Genomic DNA, 18,000 nt, shown 5'->3' on the forward strand with positions numbered 1-18,000 from the left:
GGTAACCTGCCAATATTACTTCCGCCCGTAGCACTCACGTCAGTAGCCATGAAGTGCTTGAAAGGCTGGTCATGGCTCACATCAACACCATCATGCCGGAAACCCTAGACCAACCTAATTTCGCATACTTCCCCAACAGCTCCACAGATGACTCAATCGCACTACACACTCTCCTTTCCCACCTGGAAAAAAAGGAACACCTACAGTGCCCTCCACTAATATTGGCATCCTTGATAAATATGAGAAAAACGGTCTGTGAAAAAAATCTTTGCTGTTTATCCTCTTGGTCTTTCATTCAAAATATTCACAAAAATCAAACCTTTAATTGTAAAAGGATTGAAACATGTGCCACAATTATTGGCACCCCTAGAAATTCTTATAAGTAACATTTAACCGCAGTATATTCCCATTCATATTTTACATGTTTAAGTTCACCTGAGTAATTAGGAACACTTCAGTGGTAAACTATGACTTTCTGTTTCACTGGGGTATGACTATGTGACACAGGCCAGGTTCCCATCGTCATCCATCACCATGGAAAAGACCCGAGAATACAGTAATGATGTGGAATAAAAGGTTGTTGAGCTGCACAAATCAGAAAATGACTATACAAAATAGCTCATTGGTTGACAATGCCCATTTCCACTATCAGGGCAATAATTAAGAAGTTTAAAGCAACTGGAGATGTTAACAATCGGCCTGGAAGAGGACGTGTGTCTATATTGACCCCACGCACAGTGAGGAGGATGGTTCGAGTAGCCAAAAAATCTCCAAGGATCGCATGTGGAGAATTGCAAATGTTAGTTGGGTTTTGGGGTCAGAAAGTCTCCAAAACTATGATTAGACGCCACCTACATAACCACAAGTTGTTTGCGAGGGTTGCCTTAAAAAGACTGTCATTAAACAACAAACTCAAGCACCTACAGTTTGCCAAACATTACTGGAACTTTTAATGGGACCAATTCTATGGTTAGATGAAACCAAAATAGATCTTTTTGAAAATAAACACCAGAGGTGGGTTTGGCGTAAACAGAAAGATAGCCATGCAGAAAAGAACATCATCCCCGCTGTGTATGGTGGGGGATCTTTAATGTTGTGGTGCTGTTTTTCTTCCAAGGGCCCTGGTCAACTTGTAAGAATACATGGTATCATGGACTCTATCAAGTACCAGCAGATATTAAATCAAAACCCGACGGCCTCTGCTAAGAAATAAACAACATTTCAGACAAAATTAACATTTCTTGAAAGCATTGTTTACTATTGGGGAATGCAGTCAGAGGCCATAAAGGTGCTGCAGATGACAGTCCCCCCAGTTCTCTATTTGCTGAAGCCACGAGTGCACGTTTCAGTGCCCAACAGGTTATATATCAGATTTATTTTCAGATGTCCAGGAGGAACAAGAGAACAATGATTTAGAAGAGGAGGAGATATCTGAAGAAGAAGATGGGGAAGAAGAAATCCCCCAAGAGAGACATGTTTGTCAAACATCAAAATAACATGGTCCTTGTCACCATGACAACCAGGGATGGCAGCACAAAATGTCATAAGAATGACCACAGGGCCCACAAGACATGCAGTTGCCCATGCCCAGGATGTCGCCTCAACATTCTACATGTTCATCACACCAGCCATCGCAAAATCATCCTGGAGATAACACATTTGAAGGGTTTCCGTAAATATGGAGACAACTGGAAAAAGATGGATGAGATTGACCTGCCGTACATATTGGTCCTGCTATACATATCTACACGTATGATACAGTCACAAGACGCAGGCCTCCTTATTGTCTCTAGAATTTAGAAGCAAACAGCTGGAGGCAGGGCTTTCTCCTATAGAGCTCCAATTTTTATGGAATGGTCGACCTATCCATGTGAGAGACATGGACTCGGTATCAACTTTTAAGTATTTATTGAAGACTCGTCTCTTCAGTAGGTCCTAAGATTGAGTGCAGTCTGGCCCAGGGGTGTGAACGTGAAGGGAAAGGCACTGGAGCGACGAACCGCCATTGCTGAGTCACTGGCTTATCGGTGCTCTTCCATGCCGTCCCTAGGAGGGGTGCGTCACTTGAGTGGGTTGAGTCACTGACGTGTTCTTCCTGTCCGGGTTGGCGCCCCCCTCGGGTTCGTGCCGTGGGGGAGATCTTTGTGAGCTATACTCAGCTTAGTCTCAGGTTAGTAAGTTGGTGCTTGAAGTGACCCTCTAGTGGGGGCTGTGCTTTGGCAAAGTGTGTGGGGTTATATCCTGCTTGGTTGGCCCTGTCCAGGGGTATTGTCGCATGGGGCCACAGTGTCTCCCAACCCCTCCTGTCTCAGCCTCCAGTAATTATGCTGCAACAGTTTATGTGTCAGAGGGCTACGGTCAATCTGTTATATCTGGAGTATTTCTCCTGTCTTATCTGGTGTCCTGTGTGAATTTAAGTATGCTCCCTCTAATTCTCTCGCTTTCTCTTTCTCTTCTCTCAGAGGACCTGAGCCCTAGGACCATGCCTCAGGACTACCTGGCCTGATGACTCCTTGCTGTCCCCAGTCCACCTGGTCATGCTGCTGCTCCAGTTTCAACTGTTCTGCCTGTGGCTATGGAACACTGACCTGTTCACCGGACGTGCTACCTTGTCTCGGACCTGTTGTTTTCAACTCTCTCTCTCTACCGCACCTGCTGTCTCTAACTCTGAATGATCGGCTATGAAAAGCCAACTAACATTTACTCCCGAGGTGCTGACGTGTTGCACACTCTACAACCATTGTGATTATTATTATTTGACCCTGTCATCTATGAACGTTTGAACATTTTGGCCTTGTACTGTTATAATCTCCACCCGGCACAGCCAGAAGAGGACTGCTCACCCCTCAGAGCCTGGTTCCTCTCTAGGTTTCCTAGCCACCGTGTTTCTACATCTGAATTGCTTGCTGTTTGTGGTTTTAGGCTGGGTTTCTGTATAGTACTTTGTGACATCTGTTGATAAATACATTTGATTCATTGATTGCCCTGCGAGCCTACATAGGGCTGCTAATCTTAGCAGGTGTGTATAGGTCCTGAGGCGAGGCCACATGTAGTCTCTGAAAAGTAGAGAGTGGAAGGGCGATTTTCCGTGCCACGATGCCACTGAAAGTCTTTCACACCTTCTCAAGAATGCTACGATTTGATAACCGTGAGTCAAGACCTGCAGGACGTGTGAGAGACAAACTGGGGGCCATAAGAGAGATCTGGGAAAAGTGGAGCGTCTGCCATACCTCTACAAACCTGGGTCTGAAGTAACAGAGACATTGGTTCCATTCAGAGGTACATTTTTACCTTCATATCTGCAATGTAAGTGATTTTCACTGTTAATTTGATTATGTATTGCAGTAATATCATTGATTTATGTGATTGTTTTCTGTGATACTGATACTAATTACTGATAGTAATTTATTTTGTCAAAAGGTCGCTGTCCAGTAAAGTATGGCATCAGGATATGGGTGGCCTGTGACGCCTAATCCAGCTATGCTTGGAAGATGCAATTCTACACAGGGAAGCCGACCAGTGGAGGCCCGGATAGGAAGAACCAGGGTATACGGGTTGTGCTTGATGTAACAGATGGACTGAGGGGGCACAATGTCACGTGTGACAATTTCTTATCCTCTTATAAACTCAGCCAGCAGCTCGTGAAGAGGAAGATCACCATGGTTGGCACAGTTAGAAAGAACAAGCCTGAGCTCCCCGCTGCACTCCTAGCAACAAGGGGAAGAGAGGCCTTCTCATCAAAGTTTGCCTTTACCCCCACCACAACTCTTGTTTCTTACCTCCCAAAGAAGAACAAAAATTTGGTCCTCCTGAGCACACAGCACAAAAAGGCTGAGATCAGTGATCGAGAGGACAGGAAGCCAGCCATCATCCTGGACTACAACCACAACAAAGCAGGTGTGGACAACCTGGACAAGGGGATTGGAACTTACAGCTGCAGGAGGATGACTTCCCGCTGGCCCCTGGTCATCTTCCATAACATCATTGATGTGTCCTTATACAATGACTTCGTGATATGGAACAAGATCAACCCTACCTGGATGCCTGATAAGCAGAATAAGAGGAGGGTGTTCGTGGAGCAGCTGGGAAAGGCACTTGTGACCCTAAAGAAGGGTGCACCCCCCCACACAGCAGCCTCTGCAGCACTTGTGAAAACTTGTCCTGATCCACCTGAGGTTGCAGCTGGAGCAGGCAAGAGGAGGAGATGCCAATTCTGCCACTAAAAGAAGGACTGTAAAAATAATCACAAGAACGGTGAGCAAAAATCCCAGAACCAAACGGGGGGACCTAGTGAATGACCTGCAGAGAGCTAGGACCAAAGTAACAAAGCCACCAACAGTAACATACTACGCCGCCAGGGACTCAAATCCTGCAGTGCCAGACGTGTCCCCCTGCTTAAGCCAGTACATGTCCAGGCCGGTCTGAAGTTTGCTAGAGAGCATTTGGATGATCCAGAAGAAGATTGGGAGAATGTCATATGGTCAGATGAAACCAAAATATAACTTTTTGGTAAAAACTCAACTTGTGTTTTGAGGACAAAGAATGCTGAGTTGCATCCAAAGAACACCATAACTACTGTGAAGCATGGGGGTGGACACATCATGCTTTGGGGCTGTTTTTCTGCAAAGGTACCAGGACGACTGATCCGTGTAAAGGAAAGAATGAATGGGGCCATGTATCGTCAGATTATGAGTGAAAACCTTCCATCAGCAAGGGCATTGAAGATGAAACGTGGCTGGGTCTTTCAGCATGACAATGATCCCAAACACACCGCCCGGGCAACGAAGGAGTGGCTTCGTAAGAAGCATTTCAAGGTCCTGAAGTGGCCTAGCCAGTCTCCAGATCTCAACCCCATAGAAAATCTTTGGAGGGAGTTGAAAGTCTTTGTTGCCCAGCAACAGCCCCAAAACATCACTGCTCTAGAGGAGATCTGCATGGAGGAATGGGCCAAAATACCAGAAATAGTGTGGGAAAACCTTGTGAAGACTCTGTCATTGCCAACAAAGGGTATATAACAGAGTATTGAGATAAACTTTTGTTATTGACCAATTACTTATTTTCCACCATAATTTGCAAATAATCCTACAATGTGATTTTCTGGATTTTTTTTCTCTCATTTTGTCTGTCATAGTTGAAGTGTACCTATGATCAAAATTACAGGCCTCTCTCATCTTTTTAAGTGGGAGAAATTGCACAATTGGTGGCTGACTAAATATTTTTTTCCCCACTGTACTTTGGTGCGAAAAGTGCAAATCAATCCCAGAACAACAGCAAAGGACCTTGTGAAGATGCTAGAGGAAACAGGTACAGAAGTATATATATCCTCAGTAAAACGAGTCCTATATTGACATAACCTGAAAGGCCACTCAGCAAGGAAAAAGCCACTACTACAACACCGTCATTAAAAAGCCAGACTACGGTTTGCAACTGCACATGGGGACAAAGATCATACTTTTTGGAGAAAAGTCCTCTGGTTTGATGAAACAAAAATAGAACTGTTTGGCCATAATAACCATCGTTATATTTGGAGGAAAAGGGGGGAGGCTTGCAAGCCGAAGAACAACATCCCAACCGTGAAGCATGGGGGTGGCAGCATCATGTTGTGGGGGTGCTTTGCTGCAGGAGGGACTGGTGCACTTCACAAAATAGATGGCATCCTGAGGTATGAAAATGATGTGGATATATTGAAGCAAAATGGGTCTTCCTAATGGACATGTACCCCAAGCATACTTCTAAAGTTGTGGCAAAATGGCTTCAGGACAACAAAGGTAAGGTATTGGAGTGGCCATCACAAAGCCTGACCTTAATCATAAAGAACATTTGTGGGCAGATCTGAAAAAATGTGTGCGAGCAAGGAGGCCTTACAAACCTGATTCAGTTACACCAGCTCTGTCAGGAGGAATGGGCCAAAATTCACTCTTATTGTGGGAAGCTTCTGGAAGGCTACCGGAAATGTTTCACCCAAGTTAAACAATTTAAAGGCAATGCTACCAAATACCAATTGAGTGTATGTAAACTTCTGACCCACTGGGAATGTGATGAAAGAAATAGAAGCTGAAATAAATCATTCTCTCTACTATTATTCTGACATTTCACATTCTTAAAATGAAGTGGTGATTCTAACTGACCTAAGACAGGGAATTTTCACTAGCATTAAATGTCAGGGATTGTGAAAAACTGAGTTTAAATGTATTTGGCTAAGGTGTATGTAAACTTCCGACTTCAACTGTATGTTCTTCACATTTTTGTTTTGTATCTATTATCTTATTTAATTTTTATTTAATGGTGTTGTTTATACACCTTGTGGGTGGGGGAAATGGTTCTAAAAATGGGAGAAGACTATTATTTTGTAGTTGCATTCCTCATATTTATAGTATATAAATAAGAACACATCACTATGTTTCCCAAAAAAAGTTGTTTCCCTTCAATAAAATGCATTCAAAACTAGTTTCTGCACATTTCTGCTACTTTCTTAGGCTAAACAAGTGCTATCTCTTGCTAAAAAATATATGTTTACACCCACACAGTACAGTTAGCAGTAATAATACTAAAGTAGAGGTTTATTATTATTAAAGAAAATAATTATGACAGGTGTGTTGTAATAAAAACGAGTGGTGTCCACTGATTAAATGCAGTCTTTCTGCATTGTGAAGAGGGAAAATCCAGATATTCACAAAGTTTGTAATGAATGTCGGGTTGTTTCTTCATGCAAAATAGATTTGGGGATTAAAATTCAATTAATAACCTCTTGAAATTAGGGGGCAATATTTTCATTTTTGGAAAAATAACGTTCCCTAAGTAAATGGGCTATTTTTCAGGACCAGATAATAGAATATGCATATAATTGACATCTTGGGATAGAAAACACTCTAAAGTGTCCAAAACTGTAAAAATATTGTTTGTGAGTATAACAGAACTGATATTGCAGGCGAAAGCCTGAGAAAAATCCAATCAGGAAGTGACTCTTATTTAGAAACCTCTGCGTTCCGATGCATCCCAATTGAGCAGTGAAAGGGATATCAACCAGATTCCTTTTGCTATGGCTTCCCTAATGTGTCTAGTGTCAGAAGACACCGTTTCAGGCTTTTATTTTGAAAAATGAGCATGAGCAACAACATTGCGTAAGTGGTCACCTGGTGGCTCTCAGTGATTTGTGCGTAATAGACAATTGCGGACATTGTTTCGCTCCTACTAAGAAGCCAACTGACCCGGGTTGGTATATTATCGAATAGATATTTGAAAAACACCTTGAGGATTGATTATAAAAAACGGTTGCCATGTTTCTGTCGATATTATGGATCTAATTTGGAACATTTTTCGTGGTTGTCGTGACGCAATTTCCGGTCGATTTCTTAGCCAAACGTGAAGAACAAACGGAGCTATTTCGGCTACGAAAATAATCTTTATGGAAAAAAGGAACATTTGCTATCTAACTGGGAGTCTCGTGAGTGAAAACATTCGAAGCTCGTCAAAGGTAAACGATTTAATTTGATTGCCGTTCTGATTTTCGTGACCAAGCTGCCTACTGCTAGCTAGGCATAATGCTATGCTAGGCTATCGATAAACTTGCACAAATGCTTGTCTTGCTTTGCATAAAGCATCATTTCAAAATCTGAGATGACAGGGTGATTAACAAAAGGCTAAGCTGCGTTTCAATATATTTCACTTGTGATTTCATGAATATTAATATTTTCTAGTAATATTTTTTGTCCGTTGCGTTATGCTAATTAGTGTCAGTTGATGACAATTCTCCCGGATCCGTTAAGCTGCTTTATTTTAGGGGTTTAGTGAAGGCGGGTCCTTATTTACCCTTGGGACCCTTAGATGGCGACGACAGAGATGGTCACCTCAATTCGCGTTCTTAGGAAACTATGCAGTATTTTTTTTTTTTTTATGTATTATTTCTTACATTGTTACCCCATGAAATCTTAAGTCTTATTACATACAGCCGGAAATAACTGTTGGATATAAGAGCAACGTCAATTTACCAACATTACTACCAGGAATATGACTTTCCCGAAGCAGATCCTCTCTTGTCCTGACCACCACCCAGGACAATGGATCTAATCCCAGCAGCTGACCGAAAACAACGGCGACGTAGAAGGGGCAGACAGAGCTGTCTTCTGGTCAGGCTTCAAAAACGGCACATCGCTATCCGCTCCCGAGTATACTACTTTCCAATGTCCAGTCTCTTGACAACAAGGTAGACGAAATTCAAGCGAGTGTTGCCTTCCAGAGAGACATCAGAGATGTTAAATTCTCTGTTTCACGGAAACATGGCTCTCTCGGGATATGTTGTCAGAACCGATTCAGCCACCCGGCTTCAATATGCATCACGCCGACAGAGATAAACACCTCTCTGGGAAGAGGAAGGGTGGGGATGTATGCTTTATGATTAACAACTCTTGGTGTAATCATAACAACATACAGGAACTCCTTCTGCTCACCTGACCTAGAATTCCTTACAATCAAATGTCGGCCATTCTACCTACCAAGAGAATTCTCGTCAGTTATAGTCACAGCTGTGTACATCCCCCTTCAAGCGAACACCAAGACGGCCCTCAAGGAACTTCACTCGATTATGGAAACTGGAAACTCTATATCCGGAGGCTGCATTTATTGTAGCTGGGGATTTAAACAAAGCAAGAGAACAATGCCACCTAAATTATATCAGCATATTGATTGCATGACACGTAGGGCTAATACTCTCGACCACTGCTAATCTAACTTCGCGATGCATACAAAGCCCTCCCCCGCCCCCCCTTCGGCAAATCCGACCACAATGCCATCTTGCTCGTCCCGGCTTATAGGCAGAAACTCAAACAGGATGTCCCAGTGACGAGAACCATTCAAAGCTGACTAGACCAATCAGAAGCCACGCTCCAAGATTGTTTTGATCACGCGGAATGGAATATGTTCCGATCAGCCTCAGAGGACAACATTGACCTATGCGCTGACTTGGTGAGTGCGTTCATAAATAAGTGCATTTAAGATGTCGTACCCACTGTGACCATCTAAAACCTAGCCTAACCAGAAACAGTGGATGGATTGCGTCATTCGGTTAAACTGAAAGCGCGAACCACCGCATTTAAGCATGTTGCAATTCAACGGCTCAGACACGAGACGTATACAGGAAATCACGGACCTCAAAAACAGCCACGTCATGGATATCGACATCACGCTTCCAAACAAATTAAATACCTTCTTTGCCCACTTTGAGGATAATTCAGTGAAGTCGTAGCGGATTGCTAACAAAGACTGCACCCCCCTCTCCATCACAGTGGCTGACGTGAGTAAAATATGTAAACATGTTAACCCTCGCAAGGCTGCTGGCCCAGACGCCATCCCTAGCCGCGTCCTCCGAGCATGTGCAGACCAGCTGGCTGGTGTGTTTACAGACATATTTAATCACTCCCTATCCCAGTCTGTTGTCGCCACATGCTTCAAGATGGCTACCATTGTTCCTGTACTCAAGAAGGCAAAGATAACTGAACTAAATGACTACCGCCCCGTACCACTCACTTCTGTCATCATGAAGTGCTTTGAGAGGCTAGTCAAGGATCATATCATTGCCACCTTACCGGCCAACCTAGACCCACTTCAGTTTGAATACCGCCCCAACAGGTTCAGAGATGAGGCAATCGCCATCACTCCGCACGCTGCCCTATCCCATCTTGACAAAAAGAATACCTATGTACGAATGCTGTTCATTGACTATAGCTCAGTATTCAACACCAACACCCTGGGTCTCAACCCCTCCCTGTGTAACTGGGTCCTGGACTTTCTGACGGGCTTCCTCCAGGTGGTGAAGGTAGGAAACAACATCTCCACTACGCTGACCCATCCACAAGGGTGTGTGCTCAGCCCTCTCCTGTACTCCCTGTTCACCCATGACTGTGTGGCCATGCATGCCTCTAACTCAATCATCAAGTTTTCAGACGACACAACAGTAGTGGGCTTGATCTCCAACAACGACGAGACAGCCTACAGGGAGGAGTTGAGGGCACTCGGAGTGTGGTGTCAGCAAAACAACCTCTCACTCAACGCCAACTAAACAAAGGAGATGAACGTGGACTTCAGGAAACAGCAGAGGGAGCACCCCACTATCCACATCGAAGGGGCAGCAGTGGAGAAGGTGGAAGATTTTAAGTTCCTGGGCATACACATCACAGACAAACTGAAATGATCCACCCACACAGACAGTGTGGTGAAGAGCGCATCAGTACCTCTTCAACCTCAGGAGGCTGAAGAAATTCAGCCTGCACAACGCATCACCGGGGACAAACATCCAGCCCTCCATGACAGCTACAGCACACAATGTCACAGGAAGGCCAGAAAGATCATCAAGGACAACAACCACCCGAGCCACTGCCTGTTCACACAGCTATCATCCAGAAGGTGAGGTCAGAACAGGTGCATCAAAGCTGGGACAGAGAGATAGAAGCTGTTTTTCAATCTCTAGACCATCAGACTGTTAAATAGCCATCACTAACTCAGAGAGGCTGCTGCCTACACTGAAACCCAATCCCTGGACACTGTAACAAATGGATTGCTAGTCACTTTAAACAATACCACTTTAAATAATGTCACTTTATTAATGTTTACATATCTTACATTACTCATATCACATGTTTTTACTGTATTTTATACTATCTACTGCATCTTGCCTATGCCGCTCGGCCATCGCTCATCCATATACTTATATGTACATATTCTCATTCACCCCTTTAGATTTGTGTGTATTAGGTAGTGGCGGGGGATTGTTAGATTACTTGTTAGATATTACTGCACTGTTGGAACTAGAAGCACAAGCATTTCGCTACTCTCATTAACATCTGCTAACCATGTGTATGTGACCAATACAATTTGATTTGATGTGAGTATACAGAATGATAAGACTACACAAGGGTTAAACTGGGCTGTGGTTGGATCTTCCAGCAGGACAATGATCCAAAATCAACATAAAAATGGTTCACCGACGACAGAATCAAGGTTTTGCCTTGGCCATCCCAGGACCCTGACCTAAACCTCATAAAAAACATGTGGAGTGAGCTGAAGAGGAGAGTCCACAAGTGTGGACCTCTGAATCTTTAGGATCTGGAGAGATGCTGTATGGAGGAACGGTCTCAGATCCTTGGCCATGTGTTCTCCAACCTCATTAGACATTGTAGGAGAAGACTCAGAGCTGTTATCTTGGCAAAGGGATTTGCAGTATTGAACAGAAGGGGGTGCCAATAATTGTGGCACACATATACAGTGCCTTGCAATAGTATTCATCCCCCTTGGTGTTTTTTTCCTATTTTGTGGCATTACAACCACCACAGAGCTTGTTACAAAGCTAAGGACCCTGGGACTAAACAACTCCCTCTGCAGCTGGATCCTGGACTTCCTGACGTTCCACCCCCAGGTGGTAAGGGTGGGTAACAACACATCTGCCACGCTGATCCTCAACATGGGGGCCCCTCAGTGGTGCGTGCTTAGACCCCTCCTGTACCTCCTGTACTCCCTGTTCACCCACGACTGCATGGCCAAGCACGACTCCTAAGCCATCATTAACGACGACACAACGGTGGTAGGCCTGATCACCGACAACAATGAGACAGCCTACCTGGCAGTGTGGTGCAATGACAACAACCTCTCCCTCAACGTGAACAAGACAAAGGAGATGATTGTGGACTACAGGAAAAGGAGGGCTGAACACGCCCCCATTCACATCGACGTGGCTGTAGTGGAGCGGGTCGAGAGTTTCAAGTTCCTTGGTGTCCACATCACCAACAAACTATCATGGTCCAAACACAGGAAGGCCTATGCATAGTCACTTTACCCCTACCTATATTTACAATTTACCTCGACTAACCTGACTTGATACGGGTACCCCCTGTATATAGCCTCATTATTGTTATTTTATTTGTTATTATTTATTTATTTTAAATTTAGTAAATCTTTTCTTAACTCTATTTTCTTAAAACTGTATTGTTTGTTACGGGCTTGTAAGTAAGCATTTCAAGGTAAGGTCAACACCTATTGACAAATAAAATTAGGTTTGATAAATATACACTTGAATCTTAAGTTGAGTCTTTAGAATTGTTCTATAAACATTTACTACACTTGTCCTAACTGATTATCATGCATTATGTTATGTTTCAATATGATAATCTGTCACGTTTGTTCATTTCTCATGGGGCAACACAGTTCTAAGGATAGAGTACTGTGTCAGAGACTTTAAGTTTGGAAATATTCTGTGGAAAAAGTCTGATCACGGTAACAATGTACGCTGCGAGTCGGGAAGCAAGTTCAGGGAGTGAAAACATTTAATAAATAAATTAAACAAACGCGTAACACAACCAGCGCACCGACATGATACAGATACAATGACGACTGGGGAAGGAACCAAATAGAGTGACAATTATAGGGCAGGTAATCAAGGAGGTGATCGAGTCCAGGTAAGTGTCATAATGCACAATTACGCATTATGATGGTGACAGGTGTGCGGCATGACGAGCGATCCTGGGGATCAGGAGCGGACAGGTCACCTCTGCCGAGGCACAGGACACCTGATGATCCAGCTGAGGCGGAGGAGCATGGCGACCTAGAGCGTCGGAGAGAGAGCATACTGTACTGACAGTTCCCCCTCCCCGGAGCATTCAACTCCAGCCACAGGATGCCAACCACAGGGAAGATCCCGGGGATGAGGAGCGGACCGGTCGCCTCCACTGAGGCGCAGAAACCTGATGAACCGGCTGAGGCATGAAAGCCTGATGAGCCGGCTGAGACCTCCCCAGTTGCCTCGGTCGAGGCACGAGAACCTCTCAAACCCACCGAGGCATGGAAATCCGACAAACCGGCTGAGGCCTCCCTCCCAGGTAGCTCTGGCCCAGACACCCGGACCCGACATTGCCTCCAAAACAAAAACAACAAAAACTTCCTGAAACTTCCCTTTGGTGAGTCGCCATTCTACGCAATTACGCGTTACTATGGTGTGTGCTATGACAAGCAGACTGGTAACCTAGAGGTGCACACGTGACACTCACCTTTAAAAATAGGCCTCCACCAGAAGGCAAGCACAATACAATTGTTAAGTTTTTAAGCATATTTGTTGAAATGTTCATTAAATGAAAGTCTTAAACTGAGTCTCTGGGTTAGGAATAGAAAGCAATTGATAAGACTTCAAAAGCTGCACATAATGAATATTCAACATGTCATTTTATGCAAGGATGAGCTTAAAACAGAGTGTGCTTGTGAAACTGGGCTACACTACAATGACATTGCATCAGTGCCATGGTTTCATACTTCAAAAGGCCCACTTCCAAATGGTCAATCATTTGTGACGGTATTAACTGTGGCATAACTTACAGTATGTAAACTAAACGATATCCACATTTGACACGAGGGGAAAAGAGGTATAAAGTCATTTAGTGGGAGGTACTGTGTATACATGTTGACTAGCTAGGTACACCTGTTTCAAAACTGAATAATGATTAGGTGCATGAGGCTTGCCAATTTCCCATGCTCTTTGAAATGTTTAAATGTCTAAACTCAAGTTTAGGATGTGAATATCATCCTCCTGTCCCTCATTACCTAACGTGCAGGAACAGTTTAATATTCACAATGCTCCCCTTCTAGTTGAACTTCTGCTATTACTCAGTACAATGAAAAAGTTCTGAAGAAAATAATTGATCAGTTGTCATCAAGCAGACTGAACCTCTCTTTCAGCCATCAATCTTCGGTGTGTGCTTTTTATCTAGCCCTGCACTTCAGTCAGGCTTCTACCTGGGATCCCTCAAAGATCACATCTAGACGCTCCCAGAGAAAGAGAACTGAGGAGGAGGAGGAGCTACGAAAGCCCCCTGACATAGCTGGCGTCTCAGGAGAGTCGATGCCGAGTCCAAGCCGTCATCATTGTTTGAAATTCTGTTGTAACACCAGGTTTTTTTAAAAGCTCCTCTGGGTTACAGGTCAACTGCCCCTTAGAACCAACTTCTCTGGTTTTAAACATTCAGAAACATTCATTCTAGTGTCAAAATGACTACAAAGTTTAATAGGATAATTTTGGTCATAAAGTCATAAAGAGGTGGATCAGAGAATCACCAGCAGCAAGAGCGACATCATTGATGTATGCAGAGAAAGGAGTCGGCCTGAGAATTGTACCCTGTGGCACCCCCATAGAGACTGGCAGAGGTCCGGACAACAGGCCGTTCGATTTGACACACTGTACTATATCTGAGAAGTAGTTGGTGAACCAGGCGAGGCAGTCATTTGAGAAACCAAGGCTGTTGAGTCTGCCGATAAGAATGTGGTGATTGACAGAGTCAAAAGCCTTGAACAGGTTGATGAATACAGCTGCACAGTATTGTCTTTTATCCATAACCATCTCGAAAACCAGATTGCATAGCGGAGAACGTACGGTGAAATTCAAAATGGTCGGTGATCTGTTTGTTATCTTGGCTTTCGAAGACTTTAGAAAGGCAGGGTAGGATAGATATAGGTCTGTAACAGTTTGGGTCTAGAGTGTCACCCCCTTTGAAGAGGGGGATGACCACGGCAGCTTTCCAATCTTTAGGGATCTCAGACAATATGAAAGAGAGGTTGAACAGGCTAGTAATAGGGGTTGCAACAATTGCGGTGGATAATTTTAGAAAGAGAGGGTCCAGATTGTCTAGCCCAGCTGATTTGTAGGGGTCCAGAGTTTTCAGCTCTTTCAGAACATCAGCTATCTGGACTTGGGTGAAGGATAAATGGTGGAGGCTTGGGCAAGTTACTGTGGGGGGTGCAGAGATGTTGACCAGGGTGGGGTAGCCAGGTGGAAAGCATGGCCAGCCATAAAAAAATGTATGAGGGAATGGCAAAGACACCCCCAAGAATCACCCACATCAAACCACACCCCCACAAGTCTTGTTTACCTTCAGTGAGCGAGTTCTACTAACCTGAGTGCACCGGTCTATGGCCCTTGATGTGAACGGGATAAAGCGGTGAGGGAGGAGCACCCTTTCAAATTGAACAGTAATCTGTGCGGCTCTGTCATGTTGGCACAACAAGGCAGGATGTTGCATTGTTCAGAAACATACAACATCTTTTCCGTAAAATATATGTTTCATTTTTTGAACTAGTTTTCTTGGCAAGGCAGATTAGTGCTTTTATGAAAAGCAATCACTTTTGCATGTGAAAACAGAATCCAACTCATTCCTCCACATGCTTAATCCAGCTTTGGCTACGTCAGTTTCGTTTTGAGATGAGTTCGCCGTGGGCTTTGCATGGGGAGGTTCCTAAATAAGTCCAATCACTTTTCACCCCATCAAACTCCTCCTACTGGGTTAAACCGGGCTAGAAAATAAAATCCACTCAGTCATGGCCGCTAGCATTTCTTATTGAGCATTGATGTGTGGAGCAGGTTGAGAGCTTCAAGCTTCAAGTTCCTTGGCGTCCACATCACCAACTGCTCAGCCTCCGACCACAAGGCACTACAGAGGGTAGTGCATACGGCCCAGTACATCAATGGAGCAAAGCTTCCTGCCATCCAGGACCTCTATACCAGGCGGTGTCAGAGGAAGGCCCTAAATATTGTCAAAGACTCCAGCCACCCTAGTCATGGACTGTTATCTCTGCTACCGCACGGCAAGCGGTACCGGAGAGCCAAGTCCAGGTCCAAGAGGCTTCTGAACAGCTTCTATCCCCAAAGCCATAATACTCCTGAACATCTTATCAAATGGCTACCCAGAGTATTTGCATTGCACACCCCCTTTTACATTGCTGCTACTCTATGTTATTATCTATACATAGTCACTTTAATTACTCTACCTAGATGTACATATTACCTCAATTACCTCGACACCGGTGCCCCCACACATTGACTCTGTACCGGTACCTCCTGTATATAGCTCCACTATTGTTATTTACTGCTGCTCTTTAATTATTTGTTATTCTTATCTCTTACTTTTTGGGGGGTATTTTCTGAAAACTGCATTGTTAGTTAAGGGCTTGTATAAGTAAGCATTTTACTGTAAGGTCTGTTGTATTCGGAGCATGTGACAAATAACATGTGATTTGATTTGACAAACAAGGCCAACTCCGTAAGTGCTGTCACCCTTTAATGTATGGAACTGTTTTTAGACTATTGTTAATTGTTTTCAAATGTGCCCTTGTGCGGAGATTGTGAAATGGCTGCAGAAATCACAGAATGGGCCTTTAAGTCTAGCTGGGTTTTACAATGTGTGACGTGGTAGGAGGTCATGATCGTCCTGACATCCAAAATGACCTGGAACTGAATCTTTTTGTCTGCCAATAGGTTTGCTTGTACTGAGCAATAGTTACTAGTATAAACTCTTAAATCAATGCCATGTACTTGAGTGTGTAGCCTACAGTATGTGCACTCGATGCAAAAACTGTTTCTATAACTTGCCAACAATCTGGTATTGCTTGATACATTGAATGATAACATTTTGCTGCAGCGCAGTTGGCAGCGTGAAGAAAAAGCCTTCTTTCCCATTTCCAACTACAAAACAGAGAGGGGGAATAGCAAGAGAGTGGGAGGGAATTGCTTAGCTTGAAACAAGAGTACTAGCCTCAAAGAAAAAGCGCCTTTTTGAGCCAACTGCACTGTTTGCGGCCATCACTCCCAATAACAGATCTACCCCTCCCACTCTCGCTCTCTTCTTTGTCTCTCTCTCTGTCGCTCTGTGTCTCTCACTCTCTCTCTCTCTTTCACACAGCAGTCCTTCTTTGAATGATGGTAAGAGCTTAAACAGTTTGGAGATCACAAAACAGTAAACAGTTGCTTTTATCAGTGTCCAAGCATCACACAGCTCAACAGCAGCAGGCTGCAACAGATGGAGAACATGTCAGAACTACCCAGGGATTAAACAATAACGACGATGACAATATGTTTTTTTTTAAGTATTTTGGTCAGCACCATACAGTATATTGTGATAGGAGTTCAATAAATTATTCAAGGCTTTGACAGCCATTTGGCTCTAGCACTGGGGAGATCATTTAAGTGTGAGTGATAACTTAGATTTGTAAACAAACAAATTGTCTCATTATGGTTTCGTATGGGCAGAGAGGACTGTCATTTCCCAATGTTTTGGTGCTTTGACTTATAATAACGATTAAATTATTTCCAAAGTTTGAATAGCCTATTCTTCCGGATAGTAATAAAGAGTATAATAAACTATGAATGTACCCTTCGACATTGTAATAATTAAATCATTTTAGTAATAGTCAGTTCACCAAACAACTTTTAACACTTATCTTTAAACTACTGTGTATTGATGCTTTAAAATTCATTATCAAATATAATGCCATATGAAGGGTGGCAAAAGTGCTGTCCACATTTGGCAAAGCATCAGATGTAAGGACCTTTTGTACCACCCTCTGTGTAGTATGAGTTTGCTTGTAAAATATAAAAATGTACCCCTTACTCTGGACCATAATCTCACTTTTGACGAACATATCAAGAATATTTCAAGGACAGCTTTTTTCCATCTTCGTAACATTGAAAAAATGTTGAACTTCTTGTCAAAGAATTATGCAGAAAAGCTCATCCATGCTTTGTCACTTATAGATTAGACTACTGCAATGCTGTACTTTCCATCTATCCAGATAAATCACCAAATCAACTTCAGTTAGTGCTAAACATGGCTGCTAGAATCTTGACTAGAACCCAAAAAATGTATCATTTATCTCCAGTGCTAGCCTTTCTATGCTGGCTTCTTGTTAAGGATAGGACTGATTTCAATGTTTTACTGCTAACCTACAAAGCATTACATGGGATTACTCCTACCTATCTCTCCGATTTGCTCCTGCCATACACGTACGCTATGGTCACAAGACGCAGGCCTCCTGTTTGTCCCTAGAATATCTAAGCAAACAGCTGGAGGCAGGGCTTTCTCCTACAGAGCTCCATTTGCGAGAGATGCAGACTCGGTCTCGACCTTTAAATCTTTACTGAAGACTCATCTCTTCAGTAGGTCCTATGTTTGAGTGCAGTCTGGCCCAGGGTGTGAA

At 43.6% G+C, this 18,000-nt stretch overlaps 1 pseudogene; it reads left to right on the top strand.

Annotated features, from left to right (window-relative positions):
• The first annotated feature begins 1,525 nt into the window (after positions 1 to 1,525).
• Positions 1,526 to 12,593, top strand: LOC127929809 (piggyBac transposable element-derived protein 4-like; annotated as a pseudogene).
• Positions 12,594 to 18,000: the final 5,407 nt, after the last annotated feature.

Source organism: Oncorhynchus keta, chromosome 4 (genome assembly GCF_023373465.1).
Source record: "Oncorhynchus keta strain PuntledgeMale-10-30-2019 chromosome 4, Oket_V2, whole genome shotgun sequence".
Taxonomy (NCBI): domain Eukaryota; kingdom Metazoa; phylum Chordata; class Actinopteri; order Salmoniformes; family Salmonidae; genus Oncorhynchus; species Oncorhynchus keta.